Consider the following 11,577-nt stretch of genomic DNA (forward strand, 5'->3'; position numbering starts at 1 on the left):
ATCTATCAGTGCCTATCACAAGGTAAGCCACACAACCCCTATTTATAACCATCATGGCTGTGTCAAGAATATCACTGTGTTTATGAGGTAGTAATGATGAGATTTTGTGTTGACAGGTGAATTCTCTGGTGTGTTGCTGGGAGACAGGGGGTATGGCTGCCAGCCTTTTCTCCTGACACCTTTCACAGACCCCCAGGAAGCACAGCAGGCCTACAACCATGCCCATGCCAGGACCAGGGCCAGAGTTGAAATGACCTTTGGCCTCCTGAAGGCACGCTTTCACTGCCTTCACAAATTAAGGGTCAGCCCTGTTAGGGCATGTGATATTACTGTGGCTTGTGCTGTCCTCCACAATGTGGCCTGCCTGAGGAAGGAGAGGGCCCCCAGAGTGCCACCAGCCATGGACTGGGACAATCCGGCAATCTTCCCTGATGACGACAGTGGTCGGCTGCTGAGGGACCAATATGTGTTGAATTATTTTAGTTAGTATGTGTGCTTTCAATTTTGGTTAAATATGTCCTGCGGTGGCAGAGGAATTGGGTTTTTTTTGGGTTCGTTTTTTTACGAATTTGGCCTCTTATGATGTTTGTGCGGTATACTGTGTGTAATACAAGGCTGCAGGGAGGCTACTGCATCCATTCATTTGTCTGTTCAGTTGATGTGTATGGATTTGTCCTGCATTTATTTTAGTGTGCAGACATGCAGGGTGTGTTATATACAGACCTTTGAATGTGTATGTATCATTTTGTATAATATGCTTGGATTCTGTGCTTTCCATCTTGTAGTCACTGTGACTTCAGTTTCGAAAGGAGCTGATGGTTTACCTGCTTTGTTTTGTCCTTATTCAATAAAGGAACATAATGTTACACATTGTGTTTTTATATTCATATGGAATGTGTATTTGTTTATATGACAGAGTACTAGGGCCACACTGAAGAAAAAGGATAAAGTCATAAATTTATGAGGCTGGTTCTTTCTGCAGAAAAGCTACATATTGTTTTTACAGTTTTGATACTTATGACAATGTGATACTTAATATTCTGGCACATCAGCATGTCTTTGTTTATGAAACCATACTGAAGTACAATTTCACGAAATGCCCCACATCTGTCATTTTAACAACTGTCCTCCTTTAAAACAACCAGTTACAATATTATTACTTGTGTTTTTTTCCCCTCTGTGGCCCTAATATTCTATCATTTTATATATAGCCTTATAGTCTATGGGAAACTGTAAATTATCTAATGATAGCAACATAATCTAAAAATTATTTTTTATCCAAAATCATTGAAATTAATGATCACAAACGTTTAAATAATAACAGTGGGTCTAGTTATATGTGATAACAATGTATAGTGAGCAGTGAAATAACTATTGGTTTCCATTTGTGGTGACTGCTGACTGACATTAGGGATGAGATTAAATAGATCCTGGAATTTAGCCTGGTCTGGAGCAGGCTAGCTCCACAGAATAAATCTCCATGGTAATTTATACCATAACATATCCTCCTGCCCCCTATCCATCTTTAGTGCAACCGGATTACGGATCAATTGAGCCAGGATCACCAAGATATCCTGGCTTAATCCCTTATCCTAGTTTTGTGCAACAGGCCCCAGACTTGAGATGATCTTTGTCCTAAAACAATAAGACCCCCAAACCAGTCGTCAACTGTCCAAAGCAACAGCAGATCAATCCAAACCTTCAGGGTCAAAATAGGGCGTAAAACGTGGTCTTTATTTTTAAAACCGTAAATAACAAACTCCAAAACACCTGCCCAGAACGAATCTCAACACTACAGCACAGATATGCTATTTAAATTAAATTATGTATTCGTAAACAATGATAAATTATATTCAATCGAATAAAAATGAGACACTAGGTACATTTACCTAAATCTTGTCAGAATATGGAGACAGGCTTCAGCGCAGGACTGGAGACGTCAGCTGCTGGCACGCGCCTGACGATTTTGTTCATGAGAACAGCCGCAACTGTCAGACTAGAATAGAGCACATTTATGAGCGGAATAAGCACCAGAAACAGAAATTAAGTGGTCATGTATCTGAACAGTAGCCAACAGCCATCGTGGTAATAAGCATCACATTTGAGTTGTCTGTCGGCGGTTTGAATGCGTAAATATGTACGTGTAGGCCTACACACACCTGGATGTTGCGAAAGACAGACGTCCTTGTTGATGGGGGTTGATTAATGCTAGGCTAAATGTTGCCTTTCACTACAAGTCCTAACACATATCAATTCAATCAATCAATACATTCCTGCAGTGTAAGAGTATCGCATTCCCATAATGATATGAGGCTACGCTATGGTCTGCGTGCGTAAAACACGCGCCAACGTCACTACGCTTCTACATTGGAACAGAGCATATGTATGAAATACAGTAATAATGAATGAATGCTTTCACTTTTGTTTCATTAATGTTCTTTATAATGTTGTAACTTTTGAATATCTGTACTATTTATCAGTGGCGTCATGCACTCCAAACATCTGAGGGGCACAAAGTATGTGAGGATGGCTTGGTGGTGGTCAGGAGAGGGGCTTGCCCCCTGTTCATAAGTTGGAGAAAATTGCATTTTTCAAACACATTAAACAGCTTTTCTTGCAATCTAGAGCCATGATCATTGTGCTTAATTCTATGTCAAACATTTTTGTTTTTCTGCATATCTAAGCATACAGTTGAAGTCGGAAGTTTACATATACCTTAGCCAAATACATTTAAACTCAGTTTAATCCTAGTAACAATTCCCTGTTTTAGGTCAGTTACGATCGCCACTTTATTTTAAGAATGTGAAATGTCAGAATAATAGTAGAGAGAATGATTTATTTCAGCTTTTATTTCTTTCATCACATTACCAGTGAGTCGGAAGTTTACATACACTCAATTTGTATTTGGTAGCATTGCCTTTAAATTGTTTAACTTGGGTTAAACGTTTTGGTAGCCTTCCACAAGCTTCCCACAATAAGTTAGGTGAATTTTAGCCCATTCCTCCTGACAGAGCTGGTGTAACTGAGTCAGGTTTGAAGGCCTTCTTGCTCGCACACACTTTTTCAGTTCTGCCCACAAATGTTCTATAGGATTGAGGTCAGGGCTTTGTGATGGCCAGTCCTATATCTTGACTTTGTTGTCCTTAAGCCATTTTGCCACAACTTTGGAAGTATGCTTGGTGTCATTGTCCATTTGGAAGACCCATTTGCGAACAAGCTTTAACTTCGTGACTGATGTCTTGAGATGTTGCTAAAATATATCCACATAATTTTCCTCCTCATGATGCCATCTATTTTGTGAAGTGCACCAGTCCCTCCTGCATCAAAGCACCCCCACAACATGATGCTGCCAACCTACGTGCTTCACGGTTGGGATTGTGTTCTTTGGCTTGCAAGCCTCCCCCTTTTCCCTCCAAACATAACGATGGTCATTACGGCCAAACAGTTCTATTTTTGTTTCATCAGACCAGAGGACATTTCTCCAAAAAGTAAGATCTTTGTCCCCATGTGCAGTTGCAAACCATAGTCTGGCTTTTTTATGGCGGTTTTGGAGCAGTGGTTTCTTCCTTGATGAGCGGCCTTTCAGGTTATGTCGATATAGGACTTGTTTTACTGTGGATATAGATACTTTTGTACCTGTTTCCTCCAGCATCTTCACAAGGTCCTTTGCTGTTGTTCTGGGATTGATTTGCACTTTTCACACCAAAGTACGTTCATCTCTAGGAGACAGAACGCGTCTCCTTCCTGAGCGGTATGACGGCTGCGTGGTCCCATGGTGTTTATATTTGCGTACTATTGTTTGTGCAGATGAACGTGGTACCTTCAGGCATTTGGAAATTGCTCCCAAAGTGTGAACCAGACTTGTGGAGGTCTACAATGTTTTTTCTGAGGTCTTGGCTTTTGATTTTCCCATGATGTCAAGGAAAGAGGCATTGAGTTTTAAGGTAGGCACTGAAATGCATCCACAGGTACACCTCAAATTGACTCAAATTATGTCAATCAGCCTATCAGAAGCTTCTAAAGCCATGCCATAATTTTCTGGAATTTCCCAAGCTGTTTAAAGGCAGTCAACTTAGTGTATGTAAACTTCTGACCCACTGGAATTGTGATACAGTGAAATAATCTGTCTGTAAACAATTGTTGGAAAAAATACTTGTGTCATGCACAAAGTAGATGTCCTAAGCGACGTGCCAAAACTATAGTTTGTTAACAAGACATTTGTGGAGTGGTTGATGAACGAGTTTTAATGACTCCAACCTAAGTGTATGTAAACGTCTGACTTCAACTGTACCTTTTGAGCTGTCTGTATCCTCCTGACTAGTGGTTATTTTTGAAATAACCAAATATGCTTCTCTGCATCTCTGCTAAAATATTGAAAGGAATGTGAGTCTTATTCAGTACATTTAGTTATTACTTGCTTTTCTAAAGTCTACCAATCTTGCCAGCAGGCATGCCAGCGAAGATGATAGTTAGACAAGCTAGCTATTCTAACTTGATTGATTGCCTCAACCTATCTGGGATAGCTAAAGCCAACTTCATAAAATTGCTAGGTGGCAAGTAGTATTACTTTTTTAAAATAAAATTCAGATGTTGTATCACTGATCTACACAGAATACCCCATAACGTCAAAGTGGAATTGTGTTTTTAGAAATGTTAACAAATTCATAAAAAATGTAAAGCTGTCTTGAGTAAATAAGTATGCAATCCTTTTGTTATGGCAAGCCTAAATAGATTCAGAAGTAAAAATGTGCTTAACAAGTCACATAATAAGTTGCATGGACTCACTCTGTATACAATACTACTGTTAAACATGACTACCCCATCTCTGTACCTCACACATAAAATGATCTGTTAGGTCCCTAAGTCAAACAGTGAAATTCAGGCACAGATTCAACTACAAAGACCAGGAAGGTTTTCCTATGTTTTGCAAAGAAGGGCACCTATTGGTAGAAGGGGATAAAAAGCAGACATTGAATATCCCTTTGAGCATGGTGCAGTTATTAATTGTACACTGTATCAATACACCCAGTCACTACAAAGATACAGGTGCCCTTACTAAATCATTTGCCAGAGAGGAAAGACACCCCTCTTGGATTTCACCATGAGGCCAATGTAACAGAGTTTAATGGCTGTAACAGATTTTAATGGTTGTGATAGAAAACTGAGGATGGATCAACAACATCGTTACTCCGCAATAGTAACATAAATGACAGAGTGAAAACAAGGAAGCCTGTACAGAATAAGAAATATTCCAAAACATGCATCCTGTTTGCACTAAAGTAATACTGCAAATAAATTGGCAAATACATTAACTTTTTGTCCTGAATACAAAGCGTTATGTTTGGGCAAATCCAACCCATCACTGAGTACCACTCTTCATATTTTCAAGAATGGTAGTAGCTGCATCATGTTATGGGTTGGCATGAACTAGGGAGTTTTTTAGGATAAATAGAAACACAATAGAGCTAAGCACAGGCGAAATTCTAGAAGAAAACCTGGTTCAGTCTGCTTTCCAACAGACACTGGGAGACAAATTCACGTTTCTACAGGACAATAATCGAAAACACAAGGCCATTTATGCACTGGAGTTGCTTACCAAGACGTCATTGAATGTTCCTGAGTGGCTTAGTTACAGTTTGGACTTAAATCGGCTTTAAAATCTATGGCAAGACTTGAAAATGGATGTCTAGCAATGACCAATAACAAACTTGACAGAGCTTGACACATTTTTTAAATAATAATGGGCAAATATTGTACAATCCAGGTGTGCAAAGCTCTTAGAGGCTTACCCAGAAAAACTCACAGGTGTATTCGCTGCCAAAGGTGATTCTAACATGTATTGACTCAGGAAGTGTAATACTTATCCAATCAAGATATATTAGTGTTTTATTTTCCATTAATACAAAATGTATATACTTTTTCTTCCACTGACATTACAGGGTATTTTGTGAAGATCATTGAAAATGAAATCAATTTGAATCCCACTTTGTAACAAAACAAAAATGTGTAAAAAGTCAAGGAGTGTGAATACTTTCTGAAGGCTCTGTAAATACGGTATATAATGTAAACTCAGCAAAAAAAGAAACGTCATCTCACTGTCAACTGCGTTTATTTTCAGCAAACTTAACATGTGTAAATATTTGTATGAACATAACAAGGTTCAACAACTGAGACATAAACTGAACAAGTTCCACAGACATGTGACTAACAGAAATTGAATAATGTGTCCATGAACAAAGGGGGGGGGGGTCAAAATCAAAGTAACAGTCAGTATCTGGTGTGGCCACCAGCTGCATTAAGTACTGCAGTGCATCTCCTCCTCATGGACAGCACCAGATTTGCCAGTTCTTGCTGTGAGATGTTACCCCACTCTTCCACCAAGGCACCTGCAAGTTCCCGGACATTTCTGGGGGGGAATGGCCCTAGTCCTCACCCTCCGATCCAACAGGTCCCAGACGTGTACAATGGGATTGAGATCCGGGCTCTTCGCTAGCCATGGCAGAACACTGACATTCCTGTCTTGCAGGAAATCACGCACAGAACGAGCAGTATGGCAGGTGGCATTGTCATGCTGGAGGGTCATGTCAGGATGAGCCTGCAGGAAGGGTACCACATGAGGGAGGAGGATGTCTTCCCTGTAACACACAGTGTTGAAATTGCCTGCAATGACAGCAAGCTCAGTCCGATGATGCTGTGACACACTGCCCCAGACCATGACTGACCCTCCACCTCCAAATCGATCCCGCTCCAGAGTACAGGCCTCGGTATAACGCTCATTCCTTCAACGATAAACACGAATCCGACCATCACCCCTGGTGAGACAAAACTGCGACTCGTCAGTGAAGAGCACTTTTTGCTAGTTCTGTCTTGTCCAGCGACGGTGGGTTTGTGCCCATAGGCGATGTTGTTGCCGGTGATGTCTGGTGAGGACCTGCCTTACAACAGGCCTACAAGCCCTCAGTCCAGCCTCTCTCAGCCTATTGCAGACAATCTGAGCACTGATGGAGGGATTGTGCGTTCCTGGTGTAACTCGGGCAGTTGTTGTTGCCATCCTGTACCTGTCCCGCAGGTGTGATGTTCGGATGTACTGATCCTGTGCAGGTGTTGTTACACGTGGTCTTCCACTGCGAGGATGATCAGCTGTCCGTCCTTTCTCCCTGTAGCGCTGTCTTAAGCATCTCACAGTACAGACAGTGCAATTTATTGCCCTGGCCACATCTGCAGTCCTCATGCCTCCTTGCAGCATGCCTAAGGCACGTTCACGCAGATGAGCAAGGACCCTGGGCATCTTTCTTTTGGTGTTTTTCAGAATCAGTAGAAAGGCCTCTTTAGTGTTCTAAGTTTTCATAACTGTGACCCTAATTGCCTACCGTCTGTAAACTGTTAGTGTCTTAACGACCATTCCACAGGTGCATGTTCATTAATTGTTTATGGTTCATTGAACAATCATGGGAAACAGTGTTAAAACCCTTTACAATGAAGATCTGTGAATTTATTCGGATTATTATGAATTACTTTTGAAAGACAGGGTCCTGAAAAAGGGACATTACCATGGAAATGATTGCATCACAATACCAGGCAGCCATTGCGAGTGTACCCATGAGTTTGCCAGGCAAATTGCCAGGGTTAGAGGTTCCAAGCCTGTTCCTTTCATTGTATTCTATTGTATGGATCAATACATTCATTGACATTTCATTCTGTTTAGCTCTTGATAGAGTTCCAAGCAATCCTTAATCTAGCTAACTAGACAGTCTCATCGGACAGATATACAATTGTTTCTTCTATCACAAAAATGTATTAAAGAATGTTGTATACTTTTAACATTATTATACATCAGGGGACATATGTGTCAAGCGTCTCAGAATACAGGTGTAGGATTTTAATTCGATCGCCCTGTTGTAGGAGAACTTTGCAGGGGGAAAAAACTCGTAGATTAGAATTTCATTTTCCACTTTAAAAGACTTTCATGTGCATGTTCATTAATTGTTTATGGTTCATTGAACAAGCATGGGAAACAGTGTTTAAACCATTTACAACGAAGATCTGTGAAGTTATTTGGATTTTTACAAATTATCTTTGAAAGACAGGGTCCTGAAAAAGGGACGTTTCTTTTTTTGCTGAGTTTATTTATCTTTAAACAGGACAAATCTGAGTGGGCACGTGCCCCTGTGAGCATGAAACCTCTGCTATTTATGTTTGTGTTATTGTTATAATAACCAAGGGGAAAATAAATACATCAGAGCAATATTTCAGGGTAAGGTTCTTCTGTCCATGATATGCCATGCATGTTGATGTTTCTATGTCATTTTGATGTTTTCTATAAGCACTAGGGCTAGGCAATGGAAGATGGAGCCTAAATGCAATAGATTATTACACATTACATAGACTATCTATACTGTATGCTGCTTTAGTGACGATATTCAATGCAAAATTGTACAGAGATTATTTTTTTGTCAATAAAATGTAATATTTCAAGACGTTAAAGTGTAAAGTGTTATATTGTTACAATAACCTCTTCTCATATACATTGTTTATAATTCAGAGACCATACAGTAAGTGATATATAGTATTCTACAGACTCAAAAGGGAACTATCTAATACAACCTATCATAATCAACATCTCATATCCCACAACCTGCCTTATTTCTGCTTGTGGTCCAAAAGGGGTTACTGTAATGCCTGTCAGACTACACTGGTACAACCTCTGAGTTACTCTGCATGCACATTTCCCATCTACAGTTACAATCACTCCATTCATAAGGAGGTTTGTCAAGATAGTTCATCTTCACAATGTTGTATCAAGCTGCATTTAGTCATGGTAAAGGATTCATAATTAAGTAATTTGTGCTTGTTCTTTTTGTGACGAGTAGAGCGTAGAGTAGTACTTTATTGATCCCCATTTGGGAAATTGTTTTAGCACTCAGCATCATCAATAAATGAGAAGGACAAGAGAAGACATGTAACAAACACATGATAAAAAACAGACACATACAGTATGAAGGCATCTGCACCTTAGAGGCCTTAAAGTTCAATTCACTACAGTGTTGTGGAGTGGGTGCTGCATTACAGTGCTCTGGAGTGTGTGTGTGTGTGTGTGTGTGTGTGTGTGTGTGTGTGTGTGTGTGTGTGTGTGTGTGTGTGTGTGTGTGTGTGTGTGTGTGTGTGTGTGTGTGTGTGTGTGTGTGTGTGTGTGTGTGTGTCCATGATCATGTGTCTTAGCTTGCAACCTTTTTATGAATATGTCCTATTCTAGACTGCAGCTGATTGTGGCACTGGCTTTCTTGATGATTTTGTCAAGCTTGTTTAAGTCCTCCTTGGCTATTCCAGCACACCACACTGCTGTAGAACATGCAAAGAATTTTGTCAACGACAATATCTAAGCTTCCCTAAAAAATACAGTCTGGATTGGGCTTTTTTGTACACTGTGTGAATTCTCCTTCCAGTTCAGCTTGTTGTCCACTATTACACCCAAGTTCTTGTAAAAGTCAACAGTACTAAGGTCTTTACCATTAATACAAATTTGATTTTAAAAAAAAATCCCCTAAAATCTACCACCTGCTCTTTGGTCTTTAGTAGATTCAGGTCCAGGTAGTTGGCCTCACACCATTTCACAAAGGACTCTGTTGTTTCCCTGTGGTGAGTATTGTCTCATCTCGTGACACAGCTTACTATAGCAGTCATCAGTTCATTGTTGTGTGTAAAGACATTTGTGTAAAGGATAAACAGGAAAGGTGACAGGACCGTCCCTTGCGGGGGGGCCCCATGTTTGTACATATCCGATCCGATACTGCCTGGTTCAGTCTTATGAACCGTGGTCTATTGGTCAGATCACAATCCATTTGATTATGTGTAGGTTGACATGAAGGTCCTTTAGCTTTTGGGCCAGAAGGTGGGGTTGTATGGTATGGAAAGCACTGGAGAAGTCAAAGAACATTGTTGTCACCACACAGCCAGGCTTCTCCAGGTGCTCTGTGGAGATCGAGCAGAACATCTTCAACACCAGTTTTAGGGTGGTATGCAAATAGCAAAGGATCCAGGTAGGCTGCCACCTCGGCTCTTAATAAGGACATTCAACTTTGTTCGATCATAATGTAATAAAGATATAAATAAGTCATATTCTTCCAAAATCAAGGGGTTTATTTTGGTCATAATTCTATAACACCTATCCAATTGTTTCAGATCATGAGCATTTGAAATTCAGAAAAATACTTCAGTAAGTTAAAGGTTATTAATGTGCAAAAGATGGACAGTATGTTTAAATGAAAAACATTTGTCTCGCTTTATTGCTATTACAAACTGTATAATATTTTATGCTAAACTGAACACCTGATAGAATAACGCTGCAAGTATGGATGATGAGAAGGTATGGGGGGCACCTGTAAGTTCAACCTGTCAGGAAACTCCTCAACATGCACAAACAGTGCCTCCTGTTGATAGGCTCAATTACATACATTTCAGAGATGAACCAGGTATCTATTCAGTCCTGAAACTGTTTGTTACCGGCCATGCTCAACATCTCATTTTAAGTAAGTGGTCTGTATGGAATGTCAAAAGAAGACTGTCCAGTAGCTATCCAAACTTGCCACCCTACTGCCTGCCCCTGCGTCGTCCCCTAGTCCCCCCAGGTGTCTGTGTTCTGGGGGGGGTGGCAGGGCTGTGTGGGGTTCGTCTGAAGGGAGGACATTTTGCGGGCACGACGGCGTCTAGATGCTTCTCTCCAGGCCTCCCTCTGCTGTCTCTGGGTCTCTTCAGGTAGATCTGATATCAGCACCCTCTTCTGATAATACCTGAAGAGAGAATGAGTATGAACACAGGCTCCACAACACAGATACACACACTAGGGCTGTCATAGTAGAACCGCCCAACCTTTGCTTTTGGAGAATGTGCTTATTGTTTTCTAGGTATTATCACTGCACTGTTGGAGATAGAAACACAAACAATTCACTGCACCTGCGATAACATCTGCAAATAAACTTTGATTTGATAACCGGTCATAAATACAGACCGTACACAAATTGAAGTAAGCCTAAACCTTGGTGGACAGTCATTGTTTTACATTTCAGTAAATGCATTTATTTAGTTTGGAGTGGTACAGTTCCACATGGAGATTAAAAGAATGTATGACGCTGTTTTGCTGCCTTAAGTCGTTTATTTATCAGGCCTCTATAACCGGCAGATGCTTGATAGAAAACATGAACATGCATGCAGCTGTTGTACAACATTTAAAAAATACTATTATGGCTAAACAGAGTTTGGAGAGCACGGCTCTGTGGAGTAGTGCAGCTCGCTCTACTTTGTCTTCTTGGCAGGTGGCTGGTAGTCAGGTTCCATGTCCTCTTCATCTCCCTCAGCTCTATCTCCATCATCTTCTCCCACTTCCACATCTGCAGCTCTTCGTCCACTCCTTCCCCAGTGCTAACGTCACCCTCCTCTCCGTCCGGTCCCTCTTGTCCTTCCAGAAGACTACCACTGGTGGCTTCTGTGGAGTTGGTGGGGGGCTGGTTGACGAGGATATCTGTTTGAAGAAAAATGCAAGGTATTTTTTATGCAAGGTATATCTTCAATAAAATAATGTAG

The sequence above is a fragment of the Salmo trutta genome, chromosome 37 (genome assembly GCF_901001165.1).
Source record: "Salmo trutta chromosome 37, fSalTru1.1, whole genome shotgun sequence".
Lineage (NCBI taxonomy): Eukaryota > Metazoa > Chordata > Actinopteri > Salmoniformes > Salmonidae > Salmo > Salmo trutta.